We start from the raw sequence: 25,811 nt of genomic DNA, 5'->3' as shown, positions 1-25,811 counted from the left end.
GGCTGAGCACCAACATCAGGTGGCGGTGAAAGAAGAGGAACTCCCATTCTCAGCTTCTGCTTTTCGCTGGGTCCCCTCCCTCTTCGGCCTCTGCAGGGACTCCGGCGCCGAGTCCTCCCGGCCACCAGGGGGCGTCCGAGGCCAAAGGGGGGCGTTGCGGCACCGCCCGACGTCGCGCCCTCAGCGGCTGCGCAGTGCGCACGTCAAAGCCGGGCTCGGGCCGGGAACGGGGAGCGGCGCGGCCTGGGAGAGACTGAGCCACCCGGAGCCGGGCGAGGGCGAAGGCACGGGCGGCGCCGGCCCCGCAGCAGCAGCCGGTGATCGAGCGCAGCAGTGCGGCGGCCGCCGCGGGAGTCCCTGGGCCGCCGCCGCCGCGGGAGCCCGTCACCGGGAGCAGGAGCAGGCGGAAGACAACGGAGGGGCCGAGCGCCCGAGCCGCGCCGCGGGGACCGAGCGAGCAGCCCGAGGCGGCGGCGGCAGCGGCCGAGGACGGGGACGGCGACGACGCGGAGGCGGAGAGGGAGCCGCCCGGCGCAGCCTCGTGAGTGACCCCGGCCCTGCCCTGCTCGCGGCGCGGGCGCCGGCGTGGCTTCCGCCTGCCCGGCCCGGCCCGTCACCGGCCCCGGGCTGCCTCCATTTTCTCGGGCGGCCCGGCCCGGTCCCCTCGCCGAGCCGTCCCCTGCGCCCTCAGCGGCGGCGGGGTCCGGGCGCCCCTGGCTCGCCTGCCGCCCTCCCGCGGGCCCCGGCCGGGCTGGGGCGTGGGGGCGGCGCCGGCCGGGGTCCGGAGGGCCGGGGAGTGCGGGCCGGACCGGCTGTCACTCCCGCCGACCCCGGGCTGCAGCCGCCTGGCTGCTGGCCGCCGGGACACTCTGTGTCACTCCGAGGCGGGGAGCATCCCCGTGCTGTGCCTTCGGGGGAAATGTCTGCTCTCTGAGGAGGAGCGGGGCGGCCGGAGCGTCCCCGGGTGCGGCTGCACCAGCCCGGGCGCCGGCCGGCCGGCCGCGCCCGAGAGATTCAAAGGTGAAGCCGGGTCCGCGGTCTCCGCCCGCGGGGACCTGATGCGCTGGTGTGGGTGATACGGCCAGGGCACCGATAACACGATACCAGGAAGGAGGCGATAAAAGGCCTGTGAACGAACTACAAGGTGCTAGGAAGGAGCCCAGGAAGATCGGACCCACCTATCGCTTCCGCCCCGCAGAAATCTGGAAGGCGTCCTGGGCGAGGCGATGCCTAGCGGGGTCTGGAAGGCCCGATGGGATTTGGGAGCGGAGGGTTGCAGAAGATGTAGTGAGTGTGTGGAGGGTCAGCAAAGCTAGAGGACGAAGGTGAAAAGGCACCGTGTAGAAGTAGTAGGTAATTAATTGATTTTGATGCCTGGGACCATGGTGGGAAGTGGGGGTGGGCTAAAGAGGTAATTTGGGGGGGGAGGGTCTGATCCTTGAATGCTGGAGAGGAGCTGTTTGAGTGACATTCTACAGGAAACTTAAGGGTTCATTTCTCAGTGACTCATGAGTCCGGAAATGTAAGCTAGGGGATATTAAAGGCGCTCTTGTGAAAGGAAGGAGAGAGGGCGGCCCAGTAAAGAGTTGACATTCTATGCCTTGAATATAATGCAGTTTGAGATGGATTTTGACAGCTTCCCGGATATTCAAATAAATCCATGTCCAGGTTAAGCAAAGTACCGTTTGCAGAAAGCTTCATTAACTGTCTTGCTCTTAAGAGGTAATGGAAGGAGGTGTTTAAAATAGGTTTATCTCCACATAAGGCGTTGGTGCAGTTCACTAAAATGCATCAAAACTCCTTGCATTGTGTGTTAGTTTGGAATCACTGAGTTGAACATAGCTTCATTATAACATTTGTGTAAAGCAGTCTAAATTGATGGTTTTAAAAGTCTAATTGTTATTGGTATTCTCGGTTAGACAATTGGACAGAGAACCTTTTTATAGAAAGGTAAAATGTTCATTTTTAGTTATTAAAATCTTTATACCAGAGCCAGAAGCAAAAGTCTTTAGCTTTATTTTATACATTTAGTTTTGTTTTATACAAGTAATTAGCTGTATTTGAAGTCTAAACCTGTGGAAGCACCAAGAACCTGTGTTAGCTTTGTGAGCACTTCTTTGTTTGCTTCTGTGACAAGTGAATGTCAACTTTTTTCAGTAAAAAAAGGTTGTAAAATACAGGAAGTATTGGAAAAAACTTTTTAATTATCTTTTGTACTCTTATCACTTAGATTTGGTTACTGATAACATTTTTGTATATTTCCTTTTTAGTCTTTTTATGTTTATTATTTACATAGTGAAATAAACTGCATATATATAAAACACTTATTAAGCTTTTTTGTCATTAAATATATTAAAATATTTTTATTCAGGTAAGGGGGAGTCTTTTAAAAGACTTTTTTTTTTCTGACAAGGTTGCATTATTTATGTCAGATAAGATGCAGTAGTCATGCATTTTACTTAATAACTGTTACTGAGGACAGAATATTTTCTAAAGGTTTCATGTTTGAAGTATATTTATTATCTTTTCTGTACAATTTAGATCCTATTGCTTATTGAGTATATATTTTTTTCTGGCCCTGGTCAGTTGGCTCAGTGGTAGAGCATCGGCCTGGCGTGTGGAAGCACCAGGTCCCATTCCAGTCAGGGCACACAGGAGAAGTGACTATCTGCTTCTCCACTCCTCCCCCTTCCTCTTCTCTGTTTCTCACCCTCTTCTTCCCACAGCCATGGCTTGAATGGTTTGAGCAAGTTGGCTCCAGGTGCAGAGGATGGCTCCATGGCCTCACAGGCGCTAAAATAGCTTGGTTGCTGAAAATGGAGCAGCAGCCCCAGATAAGCAGAGCATCCCCCAGTAGAGGGCTTGTTGGGTGGATCTGGTTGGGGCGTTTGTGAGAGTCTGTCTCTCTGCCTCTCCACCTCACAATAATAATTTTTAAAAAGAATAAATATTACTTGAGATGCATCTTGCCATCAGGTATAGAAGAGATCACACATCTCTGCCATGTAAGAGGATGTACTTTTTAAAAAGGCATTATAGAAAGATTATTTTCAGAGCTGGCATATCTCCCATACAGTGTAAGGCACCTCCCATTTCTACCCCCTCACCTCCAGTCTTATACTACAGCCATCCATATAGGCTAAGTACTTTTTTTAAAAATTTATTTTATTTTTTTTTATTTTACGGGGGGTGGGGTGGGTGGGCAGGAAGCATCAACTTATGTGCCTTGACCAGGCAAGCCCAGGGTTTCAAGCCAGCAACCTCAGCGTTCCAGGTCGATGCTTTATCCACTGTGCCGCCACAGGTCAGGCTAGGCTAAGTACTTTTGATCATGACATTACAAAGGTTCAGGCTAGATGCATTTAGTTTTCTGTTGGCATTTGTTTAGTAAATATAGAATTTGTAATGAAATAATTTGCCGCTATAACAAAAAGGACTTTAGTTTTTATTTCAAGGGACTTTGCATTAGTTCATTAGCATTTTAGACTACAGATTCTTGTTTAAACCAGTTTTCCCCTTGTGCTTTACATTTTAAAGTGTATTACTGAGGTCTCTGTTTCTATTTCTAATGGCATATAAAGTAAAATGCTGAGCTAGATCGTATAAATTTTCATAAAGCCAATCAGAAGAATAGCTGGTAAGGGCCAGTTTTAAGTATGAGATTTCATTTTATAATTTGGTTTTATTTGAATCTTATTTGTATATTGCAAATGTGTATGCCGCAAGGCATCCTTTACTACTTTTGAACGTTTACTAAAGTTTTTTCTTTTAATCATCTTTTATAGGTTATAGATTTCTGTTATTACTACCCTACTTTCCTCAGAGCCTGTTTTCCCAGGAGGGGTTGATCACCAATCATTCAGTTTCACCATGAGCCATAAAAATACAGACACAAATCCAAACTCTCCCCCCATCTGACCTCCACAGCACGCAAAAATAAAATTTAGTGTAAGGTGGAATTTCATTTCAGGTAGTGTGTTTTCTATTTTAAAATCCATTTCCCTCTTTCTCATGTATTGTTTTAATTAGGAATTTGATTTTGTAAATTTTGTCTGGTGTTAGAGAAATAGGAGTGTTATGGATAGATTGATTTGGATAATGGCAAAATGTTGGTAAAACATTGGTATATGATAAAATTTTGGGAAAGACAATGAAATCTCAACCCCTCGGGCTTAGATTTTTTGTGGCTTGTTTAATTATTGAGGTATAAAGATCTTGTGTTTCGTGTGAATGTGTATCAAGCCAAGTAGCCTAAAAATTGCATTACAATGTAGTCAGTCTATATTTCGATTTTTATTTGAGAGAAGGCTGGTATTGGATCCATCTCTAATTAAAGAAGGAATTGAGCTATATGAAAGTTCTTTCTTTGAGTGTCTCACCACTCTAACGACTATCCACATGGACCCTAATCATGACCTTTATCAGCCCACAGTATGGGTGGGGCAGGGCAAAGTGAGGCACATACCTCCCCCACCAGCATTTGTGAAGTAGCCCAGCCTGGGAGTAATGCTACATGGTCTGCTTCTCTTTCTCAGGCCTTCCAAGGTTGTAAGAAGAGTTACTGAAGTACTGAGTGACAGATGATAGACTGATGGTGAAATTAAGGTTAATAGCTTGTTACTATCAGCATTTTTTTAATATAAGAGAAGGTTTATTTAGAAAGTCCCAGAGGTAGAAGAAGTCCCCATCAGCGTTTTGTTTTAGGATGTGCATATACAATATGTGCGTCATCCTCCAGTGTGCTATTTCTACTTCCCTGAGCCGCCTGGCCCCACTGTGCTTATATCTTTTGCTAGAGATAGAGAGGTGTGATGAACGCAGAATTGTGGCTTGTTAGCAACTGTGACGTTAAAGCTGGCAGAGGAAGGAGGAAAGGCATGCAGGGAATTGCAAGAGGTCAGTCAGGTGTGAAGTGGCCCCGAAGGAGGGAGGTACAGCCTGCCCTGGCCATATATGTTAATGGTGTCTAGTGCAAACCTGTCTGTATAATCCTTAATGCGTTGTGTCTAATTTCAGATTTTGATACTCTGAACTCAGTCTTTAGGTTGTTGGTTTGTGTTTGCTTGTTTATATATATATGTGTTTTTATATGCATAGATAGAGATGAGAAAATCTAGTTAACCAATGTTTAGTAGCAGTCAGGTTTTATGGTAATTAATCCTCAGGAGCATTATCCAGCAGATAAGTTGATGACATAGGAAATGTGATGTTAAAACATCACAACACTTTGATTCTTTTGATAAAATGTTGGAGAGACAACATGTACACTTTGTAGCTCAATCTTAAATTAAATAGCTATTTTATAACTGATGAACTGTAGTTTGCTCTTTAAAGGGTGCTGTTAACAGGTTAGTCACTAGTACTTTTCACAGTCCATTATGTATCATCTGTTCAGGCACAAGGAAAGAATAGCTTGAACAGATTTTTGTCTACATGTCTATAGTTAAGCCTCACTCTGGGCTTTATAGAATTCTGAGTGTCAGTGGTTAAAAGCACGGGTGCAGCCAAACCCTCTGGGTTGTTGAAACTCAGTCCTGCTTTGGACTCTGTAACTTTAGGCAGGTTCCTTCACTTCTCTCTAGCTTAGATTCCTTGGATAACAGTGATGAACCATATCTGCAAAGATTGTAGGGGGCTTAAATGAGTTATTGCACCTAAAGTGCTTCCAACAGGGCCAGGCACATACCAAGCGCGGGGGACAGAGTAAGTTCTGTGATGGCACTGATGGTAGGCCGTTCAGGTGGAAGAAATGTGAGAACTTTAGAAACCCTCTAGTCAGTATGGTTCTGCAGTTGGGAACACTGAGGCGCACTGTAACTTGAGCAGTGACTTGGAGATGAAACTGGTGGAGCTTTCTGCAAACTGGAGTCACTTAATTAAGGTTGTGCAGCTTTTTATTAACCACAGACTGATCTAGATAGAGCCTGGTTCTCCTCATTCTTTATCCAGTTGGCTTGAAAGAAATTGTTCCATACTTCATGCAGTAATGTCATCTTTGAACCTTTTCACTAACATTTACAGAGTTTGTATTCACATACTATATGCTCTTTGCCACACAATTCTTGTTTTAAGGTGTTGAATACCAATGGCTGTAATTATGATTATACCTGGCATGTGTTTTGGGAGTGGTTGTATGAAGTTAAAGGTTGAAAAGACAAAGAATCAAGGGAGATGGACAAAAGTAGATTGAGGGAGAACATGACCATTTCAGTACCATTAAATGCAGGGCACACCTCTGAGTAGATAGCGCTGTTTCCCAGCAGCGTTAACAGATGGGAAACGGAAGTGACGGCTTGTCCAGGGTCTCATGGTTGCCCAGTGGAGCTAGGATTTGAACCCAGATATGCCTCACTTTACAATGTGTATTCCCTGGAATAGGGGGTGACTCTCTCATATGAAATCGTTTTATTTTCCTCCATAGGTTCTTGGTTTCTTGCTGATTATTTTTTATTTAGTATTTTAGAATGAAGGTTTGTAAATATAGCCTAATACGGATTTTAATGGGTTTCTAGTTAGTGACTACATGTCATAAATAATACTAAATAAGATGGTTTATTCTAGATGCTTCAGTTGTCATGATGTGATTCCTTATTATTTTTCTTGTTAGTCTTATAGAAGAGATGGGAGGCCTATGTTCCAGTGGGAAATGCAGAAGCCTGGGAATTTTAAGATCTGGCCTGGGTCCTGACTCAGTGACTAATCACGTCACTCTGGGCAAGTTACTTCACCTTTCTGAGCATCAGTTATCCCATTATTATATGAGAGGGACCAGATTGAAAACCCCTTAAAAGCCTCTTGCTCTTATTTTTGGTGATCATATGCCTAGACTTTCTCACTGGCCTTTTTTCCTGTACTAGGTACTGCTTTATGTCCGTGGTCTTGAAGTCACTTTGTTCATGAGAGCCTCTTGACATGTAGCCACCTTTAACATTTTTCCCCTGGTTGGGCAGGTACCTGGTATGATATATCCCAGCAGTTTTCTGCTTCAGGTAATGTAACGTCAAAATGTGTATCTTTGAATATTTTTACTTTCATGCCTATGAATAAATGTTTAACAGCTAAATGTTACATAGTCGTAAAGTACAAGCTTTTAGTAAGTCAGGTTAATGATTAACAAAATCCCCATGCCTCACATCAAGTTTTACTGTCGACTTTTTTTTTTTTTTCTAGTGGGAGAGACAGAGAGAGTCAGAGAGAGGGACAGATAGGGACAGACAGACAGGAAGGGAGAGAGATGAGAAACATCAATTCTTCATTGTGGTTCCTTATGTTCATTAATTGCTTTCTTATATGTGCATTGACCGGGGGCCTTCAGCAGACCAAATAACCCCTTGCTCAAGCCAGCGACCTTGGGTCCAAGCTGGTGAGCTTTTGCTCAAACTAGATGAGCCTGCACTCAAGCTGGTGACCTTGGGGTCTCAAACCGGGGTCCTCTGCATCCCAGTCCAATGCTCTATCCACTGCACCACCTCCTGGTCAGGCTACTGTCTACTTTTAAGTACTGTGTGCTATGAAGTTCTGTGTGCTCTTTGTATTGGGGAAACAAAAAACATTAACCAAAGCAATGGAAATGGAAAAGAAGGGACCAAAAAGTGGAATCAAATTTGAGGGTGTGACGAACATGTGTAAGATGGTATTCTCGGCTCTGATTGGAACTAAGACTTTACCTACAATAAAAGTGGTATACTGCCTGGCCTTCGTCACAGGATTGTTTCCAGCCCAGGGTTCTGTTACCAATAAGAGGTGATATTAGAATTGCAAGGGTTTTTTTTACCTTTTTTCATCTTTTCTTTCTTGTCTTTCCCCACTCCATGTTTTTAGAGTATAATGCATTGTTTCTATACATATTTATTAAATGAGACAGCTCTAATATTTTGATAAAACTGCTCAGCAGAGATGAAATACTTATCCAAATTAGAATTTTTTATGAATTTTATTTATCTCTGCTCTATTTGTAAACTTGCTTACTGTAATAGCTGAAGCTTATTAATATCCTTTTCCCATTTAGTTTACCTAAAGCAGTATTTCCCAAATTGTGTTTTGCAGAACACCAATCTTAACGAGAGATTAGTAGCCGTTGGTGGGAGAGATTCTAGAATGAAATATGTGTTTGGGAAAACTGAGTTAAAAGTGTTAATCAGGCTTGAATTGTGATCATAGTTGTGTTAATGTTTTTCTGCAGAGCTTTTCTAGTGCAAGAAGTTTATTTCACCTTTAAGAGAGAAAGTCAGAAGCAGAAGAAGTGAGCCAGCTGGGCTGTGTGGACTAAGGAAACAAGTTACAGAGGCAAAAGAAGGTCCTTGGAGCTTAGGAGAAAGAAAGCAAAGCATAGGTGCCTAAGGAGAGAAAGGGGGAAAGTCACGGGTGTGCTCTAAGAACGCACTACTGGTGTGCATGCATTGTGCCTGTCCAGCAGGAGCTATAATGTGCGCTGTTCCTCAGTTTGCCAAGTTTATTTGGTCACAAGAACACCCCCTCTTCTGGAAAATACCCACAAACATCTGGGAGGAAGGTTCTATTGGACCTCAATTTGGGAAACCCTCTTATTTACATTCTTAGTACAATAGTATGGACTTGAAGACATTTACTTTTTGATTAGAATGATTACTTCTCTCAGGTTTGGAATCTAACTAAGGTTGAAATAAATTATCTTAGGTTTCATTAAGTAAAAGAATGGACACCTTAGATAAATGGCTTTTCAATCCTTTTTCTTTTTTTTAACTTCAGCCCACAGTGAGATATTCCACTTTTGATCAGTGAGCCAGCAAATACATCCCCACATTTCCCAGTGGGAAAAGAAGTTTCATGAAACGGCACCGAGGCCTACAGTAGTGAGTGGGGAGACGAAGGCTTGGCATGGAGAGAAGAGGAAGGGCTCTGACCTGAGAGCTCCTGGACTTGGTTTCTGGTTGTTTTCCTGGCCGGTTGTTGGACGCTGGTGTTGCCTCAGGAGTAGAGCCTATACACAAAGTGGTTGTGAAGGTTCAGGAAGAAGCACTTCACACAGCGTGTCTCTGAGTGCCCAGTGCATTTTAGCATTTGTGATGACTGAAACTCATTTTTATTGTACCATATGCACATTTTCAAAAACATTTTGCAGCTTGGACGGTGTTGAAGCGGACTGCAAGTGAACCTGGGCTCTGATCTGTAGCTGCGTGTGTCCGTTGTGGTACCAGCCCTCTGTAAGAGCAGCTTTGAAAGTAGCCAGAGGGCCCACTTAAGGTTGATCAGCCTTGTAGTTGTAAATGGACTCTCAGTTGCTGAGCTTCATTCTATATTGTTGTATATAAATTAAACTGTTATTTTCTAAACAATACCTAACAGCCTACCGTTTCCTATGTTCCTATGTGCCTATTACAGAAACAGATGAGGCCAGGTCTGCTCAGGATGTGTGATAGCCTGGGACGCAGAGAACTTTCTTGTTGAGTTACTGTCAGTGGTCTTGGAGGAGCTGTGAAGAGAGGGAGCTGTGCAGGAAGATCAGAGAAGCTAGTGCACTGTTTTCCCAAAAAAGGAAAGGGTGGAGTCTACAGATTGTAGAGACTAGACTTGATGTTGATTGCCGGACAAATTCTAGAAGGGAATGAGTCCTTAGCAAAGGGTTCATTTCTGGAAGCTACCATCCATTACTATTTCCTTTCCTAGTAGCATTCTGTCAGATCTTGGTAAGGATGTAGGCAGGATATGGATATCTGCAAGGATTCATAGTTTCATTTATATTTGAGATTATCTGAAAAGTGTTAAATTGTATAATTTGTTTTGAAATATTATCTAGGACATAAAAGTCAAAGATAATTTTATGTATGTTCACTGTATTAGGGTATCGCTATATAAGAGACTTCCTCAGCTGTCGATAGCAGCATTAGTCGTAGACACCAGTCCACATTTTTATGTCTCGCCTTCTCAAGTAGACAAGAAGGAACTTGAGCTGAGCTGGTAACATCTTCCTGTGTGTGCTCATAGCAAAGTACTTCCTAGTTCTGTATTTTTTTAAAATTGCGTTTACATGAGTTAATAAAATTATATAGGATACAGGTATACCATTCCACACCTAGTTCTATATTGTTAAAAATCATTCATCCCTGTTCTTTAAGATTGTTTGTAACCTATTTATTTACTCAAGAGCTAGCTGTGCTCTTGTTACTGAAGACTATGTAATGAGTGATTGGAAGCTAAGTTGATGAAAAGAGGGCTAGACAGTAGAAGAGAGCATGCCTTCTTCACAGAAGCTAGTATAAAAACTTGTAAGGGAGGGGTGAGAATGGAGAATGTTATTTTACTTTATTTTTTATTTTACTTTTATTTTTAGGTGAGAGGAGGGGAGATAGTAAGGCAGACTCCCACATGCGCCTTGACCAGGATTTACCTGGCAACCCCAGCAGGGGCTGATGCTCCAGTATTGAGCTGTTTTTAGCACCTGAGACTGATGCAACCCAAGGGAGCTTTCCTCAGTGACCAGGGCCATGCTCAAACCAATTGAGTCTCTGGCTACTGGAAAAGGAAGGAGGGAGGAAAGGGGGAAAGGGGGAAGCTAACCAGGGATCAAACCTGGGATGTCCGTATGTCAAGCCAATGCTCTAGTCACTGAGCCACCAGCCAGGGCCACTTTATTTATTTATTTTTATCTTACGAAAGTTTTACCTTTTAAAAAAAAATTTACATGATGATAGACAAAGGGGTGATATTTAGCTCAGAATAGTAACAGCTCACACAAACTGATAACTACCATTTATTAGTAAGCTGTTCTTACCTTTACATTTTAAATGCTGCCTTGGGCATTTTATTCATGTTAAAAATTTAACAATATTCCTATCATTTTATATATAATTGAGACACAGAAGATAAATGTTTTACCCAAGGGTTTAGGCACACACCTCTACTAAACAGCAGGACTGGGATTCAGACATGGGTCTGGTGAGAGCCTGTCCTCTTAACCCATCAAGCATGCTGGTTTTCCAGCAAGTTTAAGGCTCAAACACTGGGTAAGGGAGCAGTCAGTCCAGATAGTGGCCAAATAAAAGAAATGCAAATAACCAATGGGTGGAGGCTGTTCAGTAGAGATTTTTTAAAGTGCTAATACTGATGCTAGTAGGGAGGCATTGAATTTCATATACTGCGTGTTGGACCTTTCTGGGAACCTGTTTGGCCCAGTGTATATATCCCAAGTCTTAAGATGTTCATTTCATGTAGGGCAGGGAAAAATAAACGTACATTTATTTTTTGTCTTTATGGTGAGTGATTTCCAGTATCCTTAAAAAAATCTAGCTGTTTTATTGATTATGGTGATGGCTGCACTACTCTGTGAATAGACCAAAAACTATTGAATTGTATGCTTTCAATAGGTAAATTGAAGGGTGTATAAAGTATATGTAAATAAAGCTGTTATTTTTAAACAGCTAGCTATATTAGCTATTGGGAGGAAGAAAATAATTTGCTTCTTGGATCACTGAGTTGTTACGAACCAGTTAGATTTTTCCAGTTGATACCGCGCTGCGTTGATGCAGTGAGCCCTGTTCGATGCAGTGTCATAAACCGGAGGAAGGTGGGCTTAGTGCTGAGAATACCCTAGTGATCAGAGGGGAGAGAGCTGGTAGCTCAGTGAGGTCATCTCCTAGCTGGGAGCTCCGAGTTTTATAGTTCCAGGTTTATCAAAGTCAGGCTTTAAGACCACGTGCTTGGGTTTTGGGAGCCACCAACACCTCATCTTCAGAGCAATGCCCCAGATGGGCAGAGCATTGCCCCCTGGTGGGCGTGCCAGGTGGATCCTGGTCGGGCGCATGCGGGAGTCTGTCTGACTCCCTCCCCATTTCCAACTTCAAAAAAATCCAAAAAAAAAAAAAAATTCAAATGCACTCTCTCTGTTGGTTTTGCTTTAGTATCCCAGCTTGTAAATAGTATATGAAATTTATGTGATATTGCCCTTGCTTTCCAGGGGTGTCCATGAAATGTGTTTTTTATAATTTTCAAAAACAAGAATGCTTAAGCCAAGGTTCAGTGGGGGGTGGGGGGAGCTCACATTAAGATACTGGGCTATTAGGGAAATTAGATCAGCCTGTTGTGATCCCTTCGGCAATTAGAGTAGAGTAGGATGAATCATGATAATATTTAAGCATGTGCCTGTAAGGGAACTGGCAGCTCACTGACCTCCCTGGTCTGGAGCAAAGAGTAGTTGGTGGAAGACTGAAGACTTCCAGTTCCTGCTTGACATGGGTATATCCCTTCATAAACCTAGTGAGTTGTAGATGTTTACTGATTTGAAATACCAGATACTGCCCAGAGAGACTTATGTTTCATTATCACTAACAAATATTTATATGCAGGTGACCCTGCTAGATTCTACTCTAAGAGGAGGGTGCTTTGCCCTTGCTAGATCAGGGAAATGAAATAATTTACGTGCACAGAAAAGTTGACTGGTCGTAGGGGAGGCAAGAGAGCCACTCTTTAGTAGGAATGATCAAATGTCCTGGTTTGCCAGGGGAAGTCTGGGTTGGTGCCTGTTGTCCCCGTATAATTATTCATTGTGTCCCCCTTTATTCTCCATATTGACCTGGTTTGGATGATAAATTATGTTATCTAACACTTAGCAATGGCAAAACTATTTCTTGATTCCCTCCTCTCATTTTTGGATGTTTAGAGTATAAGGCTGTCAGATCCTAGGTGTCTCTCCCTAAAGTCGCTTGATTTGGGCACTAGTTCTACAGCCATAGCAGCTACTTGTCTCTCTTTGGAACCAAAAGGGGGTTCAGTAGATTGTTCTGACTTTCCTCTCTGAATGAGGACTGTGCTGTTCTAACTCTAAAATGTTCTGCTTTGCCTCAAGTCAGACAAGGAGAGATTCTAAGTGTAAACACCTTGTTTTCACCCAAATTCATTCTCCACTCATATGTAGCTTCTCAGAAACTATTGAAGAGAGGGGAGTTCTAGTTTTTAAATGGTTGTTATTGAATGCCATGTAACTCTTTAGAAAGGAATGTTTAGGGAGATGATATACAAGTATTAATATACCTACATATTTATGAAATCTTTAATTTTTATACTGTACTTATTTTCCATATTTCTTCCAACTTGTAAAGCAGCTGTATCCAAGAGAAAAATAAGGAGTTTCACAAGATCATCTTGAGAGTGCAGTTTAGGATGGCTAGAGAAAAAAATGCATTTAGCTTTTATTTTCTTATAATATAATCTTTATTCTCAGTTTGTGAGAATAAACAAACATGTCTGTTTTCACATTTGCTTTTTGTTTGTTTGTCTGTTTCTCCTTATGTCTTATAATGGCACATCTCACCTCTCCAACCCCTCAGAGTGGGTGTGCAGAGTGCGCCGTCGCAGTCTTCACCAGGCCAGTTTGGGTGCTCGAACCCAGTGGGCCCAACCCCCTGGGCCGCGGACCAGTACCGGCCCGCAGAGAAAGAATAAATAACTCACATTATTTCCGTTTTATTTATATTTAAACCTGAACAATGTTTTTTTTAAAAAAAAAAAATGACCAGATTCCCTCTATTATATCCGTTTAAGACTCACTCTTGACGCTTGTCTCGGTCACGTGATATATTTATCCGTCCCACCCTAAAGGTCGGTCTGTGAAAATATTTTCTGACATTAAACTGGTCCATGGCCCAAAAGAGGTTGGGGACCACTGCTTTAAAAGGTTACAGGGTCTGGGCCCTGCCCTTGTAGCTGCCTTTATGGGGCAGAGCACCGGAGCCTAGGGAGGAGGTAGCCCCGGTGTTACTTGGAACTCTCTTGTTTCTGTCAATAAGGCAGGGATTTAATTAAAGTCTACCTCCAGGAAAAGTCAAACACTCCGGGTATGGGGAAAGGTGGAGACGTGCTTGGGTCTCACCAACAGCTGGAAGCAGAGCAAGAACTCCTTTATGACTAACCAATTACTACTGCGCTTCTCTTCTTAGTGCATCCTCCATGTGCAGACCACCTTTCTCCAGCAGATCAAAAGCCAGGCTGCCTGCACCTTGCAACTCTTTCATGGAGCTTTGGCCCCTCAGTACGGGGAGGTCTACCTGCCCCGCTAGGTTACTTTGCTGGGCCCTACAGGGGTATGGTTTTGTATAGTCTCTCCCATTCGGGGCTGTGTTAATGGTTTGGAGTAGAGGCATTTGTCAGAAAAAGGTGGTGCTGGAAGCAATGTAGACTGACCTCATGATATTCCCATCTGTGCAGACTGCTGAGGCTCACACCCTCCTATCTGACTTACTGAGATGTCCATGGTGGAAGTCTGATGGACTTCTTGGTTATTTGCTCTGAGGTCACGCATTTCTTCCTTTTCCTGTTTTGCCCTTTAGCTCTCCCTTTAGCCTTAAAAAGCAGACTCTATTCTAGCTTCTCTGACTATAGATATCCTCAAGGCCCAGAGAGTCCGTAAGGGACTGGAATGGAGCACAGGGTCCCAAAGAAATTGCCCTGCTAACTATAAAGCCACTGCACTTGTACTCACTCAGCGATCCCAGAAATGGAGAAAGAGTCTGCTGGGTGGAACCTCGGTTCTGCTTTGTTAATCTGCTCTCCGTGAAAACTACCAGGAGTGTTGACTGGGTAGCATCTTCGTTAGTCTCATCCTTCTCAGTCTGCTCACAGGTCGCCCTTTTCTGTGGCCTCCCTTACCGCCCTCCCCCGCTATATTCTTGTTTTCCCTAGTCTCCTAGAAGGTACTGGAGTAACATATAGAGAGGAGGTTAGCGGCCTGCTGTTAAATTATGAGGAGTGTTTTGTACACTAGTTGAATGGAATACATTTTGTATAACTGGTAAAAATAATTTTCTCTGAAGGCAGTCATGTAGATCTTAATGTCTGTAATGCCTCACACATAATAGGGGCTTGAAAAATAAGTTGAATAAACTTGGAAATATTTTAATTTCTCCTTACTTACTAGAAAGGAGAATGACAGGGACTAACCACACATTCACGTTGGAGTAGGAGCTCTTTGGGAGAGGGAGGGGCTGTGGCGACCTCGCACATTACAGAAGAGGTCTGGGTCATTGTCATTCACAAATAGAAATTATTAGACTCTGCAGGAAAATAATAGAAGGACCTTCTTTTACTGTTGGCTGCCCTGATACACTTTCCATGTTTGACCTGATTTAGTCATTTCTTCCCCAGGCAAGATGTCCTCTTAGCTGTGTTATCTCCACCTGAACATGACAATTGGCACATTCGATGCAGTATTTAAGAAATTTATCGCAATAGTAAAGTTAAAAGTCATTCTCACGCTAAAGTTATTTTTTCATGTTCCTTGCCTTCCATTTTCAGGATACGGAAAAAGTTAGGTGTATGTTTTCTTTTCTCGTCTTTCCCCTCTGTCTCACCCTCCCCTTACTCCCAAAGAATTAAATAAGGAGCAAAGGAAAAATAGGGAAGGACAAATAAAATGATTTCTGGGGCAGGGTTAGTGCACAAGTAAATGTCTGTTTTTTATACTGACCCGGTGAGGACCACACATTTGCCTTTGAGTTTGGGTAGCCAGAACAAGGAAGAAAACAAGATCCATTCCAAGACTGCATTCATGAGATAAAAAACAAAGCAGTCACTTAAGAGAAGCATAGTTTTTCCAGGAATTGGGACCCTGTGGATCCTCTGTAATGCAGGCTCTGGGTCCTTAGTACACTCATCTCAGTTCTCTCACCACGTCTGTAAAAAGGAAGTGCCTGGGTTCAAGTTGAAGCTATCTTAGTACCAGACGGGAGGAATACTGTAAGGCTGCAGCACAATTAGATCATTGCCTTTCTGATGCTCTGTAATTAGTCATACCACTGAACTTTTTATTAAAATTGATACCAGAGAAGTCTGAGTAACCAGTGCTTAACCAGGACTTTGTTTTAAATCTAGTTGTATAAGTTGACTTGAAGGCCAGGTCAGTGTTTAGCAATCAATAATATTGTGTTTAGCATGCAGACATATTTAATGGACAATGTATTAAATCATAAAGTAGTAGTTTTTAAAAACGGGTTAAATTTCTGACATAGAAACCCAAATATAAACAACTGTTAGAAGTGAGGTGTTTGGGCTAGAGATGGACCCTCACCTGCTCCAGACCTTAAAGCAAGGTTTAAAAGCCACTATCTGACTCATGGCTAATGTCATGTTAGTCTGGAAAAATCCCAGCCTGAATCGCCAATCTCCCACTTTTAAGGAACAAGCTCAATCTTTGCATTCCACCATCTCTAAGAACACCTATTGAAAACCTCCTTTTAATTAACATTAACTTCCTGTTTGAACTATGAAGATTTTGACAGGTTGGTAATATGGTTAGCAATAACCTCAATATTTGGGAGGAGATCAAGTTAAAAACCAAGAAGGTAGATTTTTGATGCCTGCACAGTGATGGTAATGTTTGTATGAATTTCTTGCAGATTACAGAACACTTTCACAAATATTTTGTTTAGTCATCTCATTCACTTGAATTAGTAGCATTCTTTTGCTGAAATAGTAAAGGAAAAATAAAATGTCATGTTCAGAATTTTTGTAGAAGGAAATAAGTTTTAATGTAAGTAAATGTATCCATTGTAGCTCTTCTGAATGTTTTGTGGCCTCGACCTAAAACTTAACTTTTTATACTACCTTGAATATAAGATGTGTTTGTTGTACATTTTAGATAGAACTTTCAGATTAAAAAGCAAGTTTTCCCATGTGACTGTTGTGATGTCAGCACTCACCTGGAAAGCACCACTCCATAAAGTGTGGAATGTTCTTTGAGCAATAAATGAAGGCATGTGGTTATTCTGTAAACAGGACTTGGGTTTATGGTGAATTTTTCACCTTCTGCCTTTTTTGCTCAATACTTCATTATCCACCAGAGCTTGTTAAACTTAAAAAATAATTTTTGTTCCCTTATGATTGTGTAGATTGTTGCATAAAACTCTCTAGTTAATTGTAATACATTTTCTGACTCTTATCCAAATGTATTCTGTGTACAAAATGCAGTGTAAGAAGCATCTCCCCTTTTGCAGTCTGAGACCTTCAGCACAGAGTGGCCAGTGCATGCTCTGAATTTGCTACCCACATCACTTTTTTGGGTTTCTTTCATACGGTCTGGTGGCAGGTATAAGTGCTCCTTAGATCTCAGTCTTCCTGTGTGTGTGCCTGTCTCACAGCTGTAGTCAGAATCCTGGCACCGCTGGTAAGTGTACTCCGCAAGATGAGGCGTGACCACTAAGTTTTGGCTGCAGAGTTAGGAACTATTTCCTCCAAAAGCACAAGCAAGAGCTTTTGTATTTGATCATCCCAATCATTTGACAAATGAACTTCAGTACTTCCTCTAAAATCAGATGTTTTATAGACTCATTATTTCAGCTAGTTTTCTCTCAGCCCAGGATCAAACTCCAGATGCCAGTTAGTGTGTTGACATGTAGGAGTGGAAAGGAGTGTTGGCTGTTCAGGAGACATCGCAGAGAAGTCACCTAGTAAAATGTTCCACGTGATCCTCCACAGGGCCATGTCATTGTTTATTCTGCGACTCGAAATACTTCTGCTGGAAAAAGTCTATTTACACTAAATACCACCACAAGGTGGCCTTTGAGCAGTTTAAAGAGAAAACAAACCTTCAAATCTCCAAGTAGGGTGCTTTAGCTCGGCTGGTCTTGTGGCATGGTGGTGCTTTTGTGGGCGTTTGGCCAGACTAGAAATAGCACTGCTTGGACCTTGAAGGAGAGTGGTTTTCCAGGTTTATATCTGATCCTCTAGAAATAAGTTTAAAGGTTGTACATTTTTAAAAAGGGAATTATTTTTCAGAATACTGTATGGTTCTTCATCAGACTAAAAGAAAAATAATTAAAATTATTTCACCCTCCTTAGGTGAAATTTTTTTAGAAGTATGGCATTTCTTTTCCAGTCTATCTTGTTTGACATACAAAATGATATTTTAAAAGCTTTTTTTCATATTTGAACTTTGTTTAAAATAGTTCTCATTTGTTTACTGTTCAGGTTTGAACTGTGCATTCCTTTTAAGGAATTATCTTTTTAAAGAGCAGAATTGGCTATTTGCTTTTTTTATTTACCAAACTGGGTGAGGTCATGATGTTTACCCATGATCATATGGGCTGTGTTTACACAACCTTGTGGCAAAGTGACAAAGAAAAATGGATTTATAATTTTATCCTTGAATATTGACAGTTTCACATTTTAAAATGTAGACATTGATTAACCTTTCATGTTGTTAAAATGTACTAATTTGTAAAGAAGTAGTTGAAGTTCACATGTTTTGAAACATTCTAAAACTGTGATAATGTAACTTTTAGTCCCTTAGGAGCTCTGTGAATGAATCAGTGTAGGTCAGGGGTCTCAAACTCGCGGCCTGCCCACCAATTTTGGTGGGCAGGCCGCGAGTTTGAGACCCGTGGAAAGATGGCAGAGATATAGATTTTTTTTTTTTTTTTTTTACAGAGACAGAGTCAGAGAGAGGGATAGATAGGGACAGACAGACAGGAATGGAGAGAGATGAGAAGCATCAGTCATCAGTTTTTCATTGTGACACCTTAGTTTTTCATTGATTGCTTTCTCATATGTGCCTTGACCGTGGGGCTACAGCAGACTGAGTAACCCCTTGCTCAAGCCAGAGACCTTGAGTCCAAGCTGGTGAGCTTTGCTCAAACCAGATGAGCCCGCGCTCAAGCTGGTGACCTTGGGGTCTTGAATCTGGGTCCTCCGCATCCCAGTCCGACACTCTATCCACTGCACCACCACCTGGTCAGGCGGCAGATCTATATTGATAAAAGATTTTTAAAGTATTTTTGGATATCAGTTAATTAGTCATGTATTACAGATGTTTCTAAATACTGCTTTGTAATTGTAACTGAATCTCAAGTCTTAAACTAAGTGCTGATATCTTTTTGCCTTAAAATAATTTGAGAAGTGCAACATAGTAAATAAGATAGCTACCATTAAAAATGAGCTATTCAAATTGATTTTAAATCTGTTTTGCAAACTGCAGGTTCCATCCTATCAGTTGGTTATGAAATCAGCCTGGTGGGCTATGACTAGCATTTTTAGAGGGAAGGGAGCAGGGGACTATCATGGAAAGGCACAGACTAGAGAATATAATTTTACATAGTAAGGATGTGTTGTTTGATGATACTTTATGTTGGGGGATACCTATTTTTTCTGTGTATGAATATATGTGTATCATGAGGTCAGAAATCTGTAAGCCTTCACTACTAGTGGTAATACGGTTTTGGTGGCCTTGTGGTTGTTTAAATGACTGCACACGATAGAGATTCCTGACAGGCTTTAACTGGAAAATTGTATTTGTGCTTTTAACAGGGAGTAAAGGAAGACCTCTGTGACTTTCTGATCAGATTGGTAATTAACAGGAGTCTGGTAAGGAAAGCTAATAATGCTAATAATACACTGGAAAGCAGAATCAGGATCCAAGAGAAAATTTTAATGTCATACTGTGTGTACTGAATCTACACCAGAAGTATTTTAATAGAAATGACTGTTCAGTCCTGAAGGTGCATCCCAAAATGCAGTAGAAAACAGTTGGTGAAGATGTGGCTCACTACAGAACACAAATGTGGAGAAGACTTAGGTCTATTAAATTGTTCAATAGAAAACAACCACGTAGAGTGACTATCACAACTATCAATGGAGCTTAAGACCACATTTATGAAATATAGGGGTGGCAGGTCAGATCACATGAAGTATAAGGTCCATTTTGAAACTGCATGCTCTTAAAAAGGGTTGGTAACAAGCTGATTTTCTAAATCATTTTTTGAATCTGTAACAAGACCATAGCTGGATACATTTTATAGGAATTTGGCTGCCAACTATGCTAAGTGTAGTACACATTGAATAGGATTAGATGGCTCTTGCTTGCAGACAGCTCACAGGGTAGTGTGGTGCTGGTAATTTATATATTACCATGTTTGATTGGACTCTTCAGAATGCTTGGAGTTCTTTCTGCATCACATCCCTCACTTCCAGTTTATTCCAGTCCTGGGTGCATCAAGCTTAAGACGTGAGGATACAAGTGTACAGCAAAATCCTACCTGGTGCCCACTGAAATTGTTGTAGGGTTGCTGATACATTCAACACCTTAATTCTAAACCTCGTATTTGCCTCTGGCTTGGCTTGGACTGGGATGAAATCTAGGAATGGGAATTCTGTCACATTACCAGTTTAAATCCATTTCTAAAGGGCACGTCTATATAAATTCATTTTTTAAAATATTCTCAAGTCTGCCCTGGCTGGGTGCTTCAGTTGGTTAGAGTGTTGTCCCAGTACACCAAGACTGCAGGTTCAGTCCTGGTCAGGGCAAGTACAAGAATCAAGCAATTAATGCATAAATAAGGGGACAACAAAAAGATGTTTCTCTTCCTTCCTCTCTCTAAAATCAATAAAAAAAATTTTCTAATTTTCAAATCATAGACCTATAATTTTGAAAAATTGATTTCAAATGTTTATTTAACATCATACTTGTTTAACATGTATTTAAGTATAGTTACCACATATAAAATATTGTGCTACCATCCAATAAATTAATTGCTGGCTAATTAGAGAAAGCTCATAAATTCATGTTGTAGTGATTTCTCGATGACTTTCACGCTATCACTGCTTAGTTGTAGAACAAAGTCAAAGTTGTCATGCTTTCTCAAACTGGATAATATAGTGAGGTTTGATAAGTTAGACTCTACTAGAACTTATTTTAGAAAAGGATATCATTGTTAAATGTAAATGTCTGATATCTATTAATATGAAATCTTGCATTTATATTCAACATGCAGTTACGAGCCTGATAAATCCAAATTCATGAAAAGAAGATTATAGGTAAAAGTGTAAGGAAATGAAAACTTTGCCCTGGCCAGATAACTTGATTTGCCAGAGCATCGTCCCAAAGCAGAGTTGCTGGTTCGATCACTGGTTAGGGCACATACAGGAGCAGATCGATGTTCCTGTCTCTCTCTCTTTCCCTGCCTCTCTCTAAAATCAATAAAATAAACATTAAAAGAAAATAAAGAGTTCATACATTAAATGACATCATTGAAATGTAAATGGCAAGCTAGAACACATTTGAAAAAAATAACAGCCAAAGTGATAATATTCATAGTTATATAATATCCTACATACAAATCTATAAGAAAAACTCTCTAGTACAGATGTATAATTTACTAAGGAAATACAGGTAGCTGATAGGCATGAAACTATGTTCATTGTCATCAATGATCAGTAATTCAAATAAAAATAATTGAATTGGCCTGACCAGGCGGTGGTGCAGTGGATAGAGTGTCGGACTGGGATGCCAACGACCCAGGTTTGAGACCCCGAGGTCACCAGCTTGAGCGCAGGCTCATCTGGTTTGAGCAGAGCTCACCGGCTTGGACCCAAGGTCGCTGGCTCGAGCAAGGGGTTACTCAGTCTGCTGAATGCCCACGGCCAAGGTGCATATGAGAAGGCAATCAATGAGCAACTAAGGTGTCGCAATGCACAACGAAAAACTAATGATTGATGCTTCTCATCTCTCTGTTCCTGTCTGTCTGTCCCTGTCTATCCCTCTCTCTCTCTGTCTCTGTAAAAAAATGAATAATTGAATTGATGAGAGGGGTAGGAAGAGCTGGAGGTGAAGAAATTGGCATTTTTAATCGAACAGATTGACAAAATCAGAGGGAAGAATTAATGGGGCCTGTGTTGGTTAGCTGACTAGGAAATAGCTGCCTGTATGCCCTGTGAAATTAACATAGCTGTTTTTGCTCAAATAAAGAATGAATTTTGGCCCTTGTGGGTCGTTCAGTGGATAGAGCATAAGCCAAGCATATGGACATCCTGGGTTTGATTCCTGGTCAGGGCACACAGGAGAAGCAACCATCTGCTTCTCTTCCTCTTTGTCTCCGCCTTGTCTCCCTCTTCCCCTTTTGCATCCAGTGGCTCAGTTGGTTCGAGTGTGGCCCCAGCACTGAGGGTAGCTTAGTTGGTCCCAACACGTGAGCCTTATTCACTAAAAATAGCTTGGTACTCAAGCATCAGCCCTAGATGGGGTTGCCAGGTGGATCCTGGTCAGAGCAGATAGGGGTGTCTGCCTCACTATCTCCCTTCCTCTCACCTTAAAAAAAAAAAAGTGAATTTTGCCTTTAGAACACATTATAAATATTCACAATTTGACATTCCCATGTTTCATGTGAGTAAAAGAAACCTTAAGGATTAACAGCCTATTTTAGAACACAAAGTTAAATTATTTCTAAACATTAATGTTTACTAAGCCCGTTTCATTCAGTACTATACTCTTAATTCATTCAGAACAAAAGCTATTAATTTAAAATAGGACTTTTTTTTTTTTTAGAGACAGAGAGGGACAGATAGGGACAAACAGGAAGGGAGAGAGATGAGACGCATCAGTTCCTATTACGGCACCTTAATTGTTCATTGATTTCTTTCTTACATGTGCCTTGACCAGGGAGCTCTAGCTGAGTCAGTGACCCCTTGCTTAAGCCAGTGACCATGGGGCCATGTCTATGACGCCATGCTCAAGCCAATGACCCCGCGCTCAAGCCGGATGAGCCCGTGCTCAAGCTGGTGACCTTGAGGTTTTGAACCTGAATCTTCAGCGTCCCAGGCTGACTTTCTACCCACTGTGCCACCGCCTGGTCAGGCTAAAATAGGATTTTTTAAATTTTTCAACTTTCCTAAAATTTTAATAGGAATACTGTTAAAGATAGGTTCACATAGGAAATATTTAATACTTCAGATTAGAAAAATGGAATTAGCAGTCCACATGACATATATAATAGGTACATTTAGCTTCAGGATCTTGGAGAATGTTCCACTAACAATAGTCTACTTTCACCCATACCTCTAAATTCTGAAAATGTCAAAAAAAATTTAAAGTCTCTGAAAAGATCTGTTTTTTCAATATGGGGGTAGGGAAGGTGGTGTAAGCATATACCTAAAAGAACTTTGTTTTAGTTAAGACAACATTTTCCCAAAGGATGAGGGGATGGAGAAACCCAGGGTCACTCAGACCTATGCATGTGTTTGGGAGACTTTCTAGTTCTAGTTTGAACTAGAAAATAATACAGTGGTACGTTGAAATACGAATTTAATTCATTTTGTAACCGAGCTCGTAAGTCAATCAGCTCGTATATCAAACTGCCGATACTGGACCTGTGCACTAATGCGCCAACTAGAGGCAGCTTCCCAAATCACAACTCGTATCTCGGAATTTTGCTCGGATCTCGAACAAAAATACGGACTGAGTCACAGCTTGTATGTTGGTCTGTTTGTATCTCAAGGTACTGCTGTATATGGTATCATAGTCTGACTCTCTGTGTAGTACAATTCTGAGATTTAGTAGGAAAGGATCTCAGGTTGTCAATAAGGAGCAATAAAGATCCTTTGAAAAGCATATGAAGTGCCTGACCTGTGGTGGCGCAGTGGATAAAGCGTTGACCTGGAATGCTGAGGTCGCCGGTTCGAAACCCTGGGCTTGCCCAGTCAAGGCACATATGGGAGTTGATGCTTCCTGCTCTTCTCCCCCTCCCTCTTCTCTAAAATGAATAAATAAATTTTTTAAAAAGCATATGAAGCAGAAATGGTATCCAGTGTTGAACATCATTAGCCCCAGAAAATCTGGTCAAGATATATTAATTGCAAAACACACTATAGAGTCTTGTATGCTCTTGAATACTTAATTTGGCTTTGACATAGTTGATGAGCTATGTATTTGGTAGCTTTGGTAATTAACCAAAAATTCAGCTGCTTTTTAAAGCTACTCATGATTTATTTTAATGGAACTAAGTCATTGTATCTTATTTGTAGCTGAGAAGAGCATGTATCCTATTCATCCAAAAGCTGGATTAAACTTTTAGATGCAAAAAGGAAAAAAATGGAAAGATAAGATCATACATCTTATATAACTATTTAGTCTATGTAGATACTTTCTTTTTTAAACCCTTTTTTGGTTCTGGCATGAACCTTTACTACTATTTATTGAGATTTTAACATATTCAGATGCACTTTAAACACATGCAATTATTTATTTATTTGTTTATGTTTTCCAAGTGAGAGGAGGGGAGATAGACTCCTGCATGCACCCCACCCGGGATCCACCTGGAAACTCCCATTTGGGGTCATTGCTCTGCCCATCTGGGGCCCTGGTTGCAGCCCAGTGATTTTTAGCTCCTGAGATGAAGGCTCCTCAGCTCCTGGAGCTGATGCACTTGAACCAGTAGAGCCATGGCTGCGGGAGGTGGAGAGAGAAGGAGAAGTGGGAGGGGTAGAAAAGCAGATGGTCGTTTCTGTGTGCCCTGACTGGGAATTGAACCTGGGACATCCACATGTGGGGCTGATGCTCTACCATTGAGCCAACTGACCAGGGCCTCACATATAATTCTTATATTAAGTTGTAAGGTAGCTATTTTTCCCATTAGAGATGATGAAAAGGGGCTTAAAAAATTGTAAGTCAGTTTAGGCATGGGTAAAGTTAGGATTTGAGCCCCGGTAATCTTTAAAGCCCATATAATTAATTACTGTGTTTATGTAAATGCCCTGCACTACTATGTGGATAGTCTAGTACATCGAGTACAATATCTGGTATGTTGTAGATACTCAGCATTTATTGGAAACATCACACTTTCTGTGGTTGCTTAAGTACCTTAATAGTCATTATATGCAACAATTGCATTATTGTATGTGGGGGGGGGTTGTTTGTTTGCAGTTTTTGCATTTGACCACAAAGTTTATGAGTCAGATTTAATATATGTTAGTGTCAAGGCCTATGAACTCAACTGTCTAGGAATGTGTTCTCATTCAGCAGCTTTTCATTATTGTCTCTAAACACTTACACCCACCCCACGCACACCAGAAGGTTGTCTTCTTTATAGCAGTTACTCTTGATGCCTTGAGTTTATGGCATATATTGAGTGCACAGTTGGTATTTGAATGAATGTCCTAATCAACGGCTATCGACCATTTGACTACTTTTTAGTATTTGTCAATATATAGATGAATAGAGTTAGAGTTAGGAGTTTGTTGCACAAACCAAAATCAATCAGATTGCCTAACAGTCCTAACTTTAATGCTGTTAGACTTGATTTTTCCAGTGGGTTTTTTAAATGTTCTCCAACATTTTCTTGGAGTGGAGCTACTTACACTCTTAGAAGCATTAACATAACAGAACAATGACTTGACATTTTTGTGCTTTCTAAGATGAAAGAGACCGTGTCTAGTACCAGGGATTGAACCCACAACCTTGGCTTGTCTGATGGCACTAACCAACTAAGCTACCCTGCCAGGGCCTGTGAACTGATGATATATGGAAGAGTTATTAACACGTAGAGAGGCTAGTGTAATGACCAGATTTTGTGATTGGGTGAACAGTGGATCTGTTCACTCTGAAGAAGAACATAGAAAAAGAAGCAGGGTGTGGGGTTGAGGTTGGAGTCCTCTGGAGTACATCTGTAAGGAGTAGCAGCTGGAAATGTAGGCTGAGTGGTTGAGCAGGAAATAGATTTCAGGTTGCTGAAACCATGGGCGGGTGAGATCACTCAGAGAATATAGGGTAAAAAAACAGCCAAGGGTGGAACCTGGAAGGATGTGAACATGAGTCATTGAATTAAATGCAGAAAGAGAGTGTTTGGGCCCTGGCTCGTGGCTCAGTGGATAGAGTGTTGTCCAGGTATGCTGAGGTTGCAGGTTCGATCCCCAGCGAGGGCATGTATGAGATACAGCCATTGAGTACACAAGTAAATGGAACAACTAAATGGAATAATGAGTTAATGTTTCCCCTACCCTCACACAAATAAGTGGGAATTTATTTTAAATAATAAAAGAAAAAAGAGAGCATTTAGAGAGACAGGAATACAATTAGACAA

At 41.5% G+C, this 25,811-nt stretch overlaps 1 protein-coding gene across 3 annotated transcripts in view; it reads left to right on the top strand.

The window, feature by feature from the left end:
* The first annotated feature begins 203 nt into the window (after positions 1–203).
* Positions 204–25,811, top strand: part of CAB39 (calcium binding protein 39) — a 79,003-nt gene continuing 53,395 nt past the window's right edge. For 2 of the 3 annotated variants that reach the window (XM_066279423.1, XM_066279424.1), the window contains exon 1: positions 204–541. The gene's annotated coding sequence lies outside the window, so the exon portion shown is untranslated. Of the gene's footprint in view, positions 542–1,152; positions 1,354–25,811 lie in introns of those variants that run through there. The other variant, XM_066279425.1, reaches the window with a different exon arrangement.

This window comes from Saccopteryx bilineata, chromosome 5 (genome assembly GCF_036850765.1).
Source record: "Saccopteryx bilineata isolate mSacBil1 chromosome 5, mSacBil1_pri_phased_curated, whole genome shotgun sequence".
In the NCBI taxonomy this organism is placed as follows: Eukaryota; Metazoa; Chordata; class Mammalia; order Chiroptera; family Emballonuridae; genus Saccopteryx; species Saccopteryx bilineata.
This window is presented reverse-complemented; position numbering and strand designations above follow the sequence as displayed.